We start from the raw sequence: 5911 nt of genomic DNA on the forward strand, positions 1-5911 counted from the left end.
GTTAATGCATTCAGTTAGAAAGTCATTAAACTTTTATTTATATTTCCATACACTGTGACATTACTGCTTGTTTGTTATTCATTTTCTCTTCTAATGCATGTTTATAAATATGAACAACTACAAAAAAACCAAATAAAAAAAGATGCTGTCTAGCAGTCAAGGTATAACATTCTGCATAATTTTCCTCTTCAGTTCTTATAAAGTCAACTTCTCTCAAGCTTAAGCCCCAGGCATCAAGACTGTAATGACACATTAGATATTTACACATTTAATGTGTGTGTGTGTGTGTGTGTGTGTGAGCGTGTATTTATCACTTTGTGGGGACCAAATGTCCCCATAAGTATAGTAAAACCCAAAATTTTGGAAGTTGTGGGGACAGTTTCCCCATGAGGAAAACATGCTAATCATACTAAATGATGTTTTTTGAAAATGTAAAAATACAGAATAAAGAATGTTTTGTGTGAGGATTAGGTTTAGGGGATAGAATATATCGTTTGTTCAGTATAAAAAACATTATGTCTATGGAAAGTCCCCATAAAACATGGAAACCCAACATGTGTGTGTATGTGTGTGTGTGTTACCAGATGAGAGTCAACCAGACTGATGAAGTGTTTCTCGATTTGTGGCCATCAGCACCAGAATTTCTCAATACAGAGGGAGTAGAGTAAGAACTCCTAGTAAGACCCCCTGGCCAAAGGGATTTATGCCTAAACCTTCATAATTTTCCTTTAGAAGCAACTCACAGTATGAGTTTGTTTGATTTGTGCACAGAATGATGGGTGAGAATATGGTTTACAAAATGCATTTGTTACCTTAAATATCTATTTCTACTTGATCAAACCCTTAAACATTACTTTAAATTGTGTGACCTAATGTAGTCAGGTTAACTCCTTAAACCAGTTAAAGGAATAGTTCACCCAAAATGAAAATTCTGTCATTACTGACTCATCCTCATGTTGATCCAAACTCACACGATTTTCTTTTGTCCATATAACACACAAGTAGATTTTAGACAGAATGTTAGCCTCTGTCTCCATTCACTTGCATTGCATCTTTTTTCCATACAATAAAAGTGAATGGTGGTCCTGGCTACTATCCCCTTTTGTTGTATCACATAAGGTCATATGCATTTGATAAAACATGAGATACAAGATGAAAACATAAAATAATGACAGACATTTTTTAGGGTACTTGACAAAGCATGTTTTACAGTGTAGACGGCATGTGTATGAGCATTGAGTTATTTAAATTAAGATGCCATTTCCCATCATTACTCCGACCTTAGCTATTTTTTATTTAGGATGTATTTTCTTTGTTCTTTTGAAAAATGCACATAATGTCCACACATTGCAGACAAGTGTGGTATACCAGACAGGGGGCAGTGTTGAGCTACTGTTAAACAAGCCATCAACAGCAGCACTAATAAAGAACAAGACTACCAAACAGGAAGGACCAGTCAGAGCCAAGGCTGTCACTGCTTGCTTGGCACTGGTCTACCTGGCCTAGCTGTTAGGCTTTCATTAATGGTGTCTGCCAGTCTCTTATTCACACTGGCTGTCTAGCTCATTCTGCCTCCCATTTCTTCCAGGCTCTGTTCTTTCACCTTTATTTTCCTTTATTCCTCCCAGTGACTCGCCAGCTCCTTACCCACCACATACTTTCATATACCTTTATCTGTCTTCCTCCCTTATTTTAAATGTTTTATTCCTTTCTAGTACTATACTGTAAATGGTCTAATCAATGGATATAAATGGCCTTTTTTAAAATGATGAACGTTCAGACAGAATGCATTCCAATGCAAAAAAGGTAGACATGGCACACTGAATAGAACAGTTGTTTTGAGACACATTTGAAGATGAAGTTCTTTTTTAATTGACATTTGGCACTCCTTCTCAAAGATGTCAGTTTAGTGCATGTTTTCATACAGATGCAAAAAATGTGTTTAGTGTGAGCATGTGATCGAACCCTTAATGTGTAGAGGAAATAAAATGCACTAGTTTGTCAATTACCTCAGAGGGTCTAATTACCACTATAAATGCCCAATTGGGAATAAAGGAATTATGACTTAGAGGCAGTGAAAGGAAAAAACAGATTTATCTATTTAAAATATATTGGATTACAAGGTGACAACAAAGTAGGTCAATAAAATGACAATATGTTCAAATAGTTATTAAGAATGGGTATAAGTTGAGGAGAAAGAAATGTAGATGTAAGAGTGTAGGCCTGTGCAAAATAACAACCAAAATTAAGGTGTACAGTTGCAACAGACATGTGCATGAAACAAGTTACAAATGATTGTAAGTCATACAATGAAGCAGGTAGGAGGCAGGGGTTGTGTTGATCACAATGCAATTCAGCAGATGGACGAAGGAAGGTGTGTATGTGTGGTTCTCTAAAAGAAACCAATAAGCACATTGACATACAGAACACAAATATACAGCGTGTACTGTACAAATTATACAAATACTAATAATTCAGCACTGAAAAAGGCTGGAATACAAACAGCCTAATAACAGGTGATTACTACAGCAATAGTTAACATAGTATATTACAATAATTCCTCATATAATAAAGGTTGGTCACACTCATATATCAAATAAGGCTATCACTGAGCAGTCAACATAAACAGAGCTTTAAGTTAGCAATGATGAACAGCAAACAATCTTTCTGCCCAAGCAATAATAATATAATAATCATAACGAACTTACAATCTTCAATGACGCACACTAATAACACATGCGAAGAAAGCAACAGTGAGGTGTTTGAGCCACACAGACTCCACCATCTGTCTTTCATAGCTTTTTTGTCTTTTCTACTCAGTTCACGAGATGAATGTGCAGCTGTGCGAGATCTGAGGGTGAGAATTAGTCTGACAGGTAAGTTTCTCTTCGATTACTATTTCGTTAAGAAATCCCGATATATTCATCTGTGACACTCTCGCCTTATTTTCTGCCTTATTTCGCTTCATATTAATACAAAATGACAATAACAGAAAGTTTTCTTTCAGACGTCATCAAATACCGAACCGCTCCACTGACAGCAGCACTCGCAGAAACCACAACCAAGCCACGCCCACCAACTCAAGTCAGTAACTAATCTATTATTTGTATGGTGCTTACAATGAGGTGAACTTGAACTGAGCATGGGCTTTTTTACACTTAAACATGAAAAAATATGTAATATAAATGCAATATAAATACACTATGTGTACACACTATTTACACCAACTTGTGGCTGTATCTGCTTGTTGAGTGGAAGATTTTCCATTCTTCTGGAAAGGCTTTCCATTAGATGTTAGAACATGTTGTGTTCTCTATTGCATTGCTATAATGTTCATGTCCACTAGGTGGAACTGATAAGTTGACTTGTTAAAAAACTGATGGAGGAGGGAAGGAAAAAAGTAAAAGAAATGCTAAGCTACTACTCGCGTCTGTCTGTTTGACATACATTCATCCTTCAATATAACAAGTGGCGACGAGGATGTTAAGATGGCCCTGCTCTCTCTACAACCCCCAGTAGCATTCCTGGAATGCCCAGGTGAACCGAAACTGTCCTTTGATGCGTGGGAGAAGTTACTTCAGAACTACCTGCTCGCGATCGGCGGAGAGGAGTTTTCTGCCGAGAGAAAGAGAGCACTGTTGATACACTGTTTAGGAACAGAAGGGCAACGAATCTACAATACATTGCCTCTTACCGCTGATACCTACGATGAATCATTACAAGCATTGAAACAGTTTTTTTCTCCTAGACTGAATGTGGTTTCAGAGAGATATCGCTTCAGACAACGCGCTCAAGCCGTGGGTGAGTCCACTGATCATTACGTTGCAGCACTTCGTGAACTAGTGAAAACATGCGCTTTTGGTAATATTGAGCATGAAATGATCCGTGATCAGACTGTGGAAAAAACGTCCATGCCTCGAATTCGTGAAAGACTGTTACTAGAGCCAGAGTTAACCCTTGACAAGACGATAGCTATTGCAAGACAAACTGAAGCGGCAGTAGCAGACGCCAAAGTCATAGCTGAAGGGAATCAAAACAAGTTGCAGCGATTCAGAGGCAAGAAAAGACGCGAATGCACAAAAATAAAACGAGGATTAAGTCGAAGGAGGATAAGCGTGTGAAGGGACAGCAGCAGTGTTACCGCTGTGGTTCTGCTAACCACCTTGCAAATGATAAGTCCTGTCCTGCTAAAGACTGCAAATGTAGAACATGTGGAAAATTCGGACATTTCTCAAAGGTGTGCAAGACAGCATCAAAGTCAGTTAATGAAGTATGCTTGCCTGAAGTGACAGTGCTGTGTGTGAATGATTGTCATACAGATGATGGAGCTCCAGTGGGTACTTTTACCATAGTTACGCCCACATCTCCTACACAGACCTGTACCATTAGGATGATGGTGGATACAGGGTCTGGTGCATCAATTCTACCGCAACACATATTCAAAGAATACTTCAGCTCATGTGTTCTGACTCCACCGAAAGTGCAGCTTTTGGCGTATTCAAAGGAAAACATACCGGTGTGTGGTTCCCTGAGACTGAATGTGACATATTACGGAAAGACTGTTGCTGGTGAGTTTAACATTGTCAAAGCAGGAACTCCTCTCATTGGACGTGATTTATGTAAAGCACTGGACATTGAGATTAAGGGTGGTACCTTGATTGAACCTGCTACTCACTGTGCAATGCTTCAACCATCCAATATTTACGCTTGTTTCTGCTGATAGTCCTGTTTCCATACCAACTGTCGCTGGATTTGGATGTGCCAAAAATTTCACACACAAAGTGAAGATCCGCTCTGGAGTTAAACCTGTACAACAAAAACTCCGTCACTTACCTTTATCAGTGCGAGCAGCAGTGTCAGACGAACTCAAGATGCTGGAGGAGAATAGCATAATTGAGAAGATTGATTCATCTGAGTGGGTTTCTCCTATCGTGGTAACAAAGCGAAAGAACAACACAATTCGCATGTGTGTTGATTTACGAGAACCTAACAAGGCTGTGGTACAAGACAGTCATCCTCTACCACTGATCGAAGACATACTGTCGAATTGCATGGATCAGTGATGTTCTCTTCTCTTGACCTCAGAAATGCATACCACCAAGTACAATTACATGAGGAGAGTAGAGGACTCACTGCTTTCATTACCCATGAAGGCCTATATCAGTTTTGTAGAGTACCATATGGACTGTGTTCGGCACCATCTGCTTTTCAACGAATGATGACCATTATCTTAACAGGCCTTGACGGTGTACAGTGTTACTTGGACGATGTGATTGTCCATGGTGCATCCGAAGTCATTCATAATGCAAATCTCAAAGCTGTTCTGCACAGGATTAGTGAAGCTGGGTTGAAACTGAATACAGAAAAGTGTAAGTTCAACTTGACGACACTTAGCTTTCTTGGATACAGACTCTCAGCTGATGGCCTGCACGCAGATGATACTCATGTTACTGCAATAACAAATGCACCCCTCCCACTGATGCAGCTAAACTACGGTCGTTTCTGGGCCTTAGTGCCTGGTACAGTAAGTTCGGTGCCTGACTATGCTACTCTGGTTGACCCAATGAGAGCATTACTCAGTAAAGACTGTGAATTCCACTGGACTACTGCAGCACAAGAAAGTTTTGATCGAGTTAAACAGGCAATAGTGGATAGTTCTGCTCTTTCCTTATTTAACCCCAATCGCAGCACAATCCTCTCATGTGATGCCTCAGACTATGGTGTGGGTGCTGTCTTGACTCAGCTGGATGACACTGGAGAAGAAAGAACCATTGCTTTTGCCTCACGTTCCTTGTCTGAGGCTGAGCGAAAATATTCCATCGTCGAGAAGGAAGCACTGTCATGTGTCTGGGCTGCAGAGAAATGGCGTACATGGCTGTGGGGAAGAAAGTTCCTACTACGCACAGACCAT

Source organism: Xyrauchen texanus, chromosome 24, assembly GCF_025860055.1.
Source record: "Xyrauchen texanus isolate HMW12.3.18 chromosome 24, RBS_HiC_50CHRs, whole genome shotgun sequence".
NCBI lineage: Eukaryota > Metazoa > Chordata > Actinopteri > Cypriniformes > Catostomidae > Xyrauchen > Xyrauchen texanus.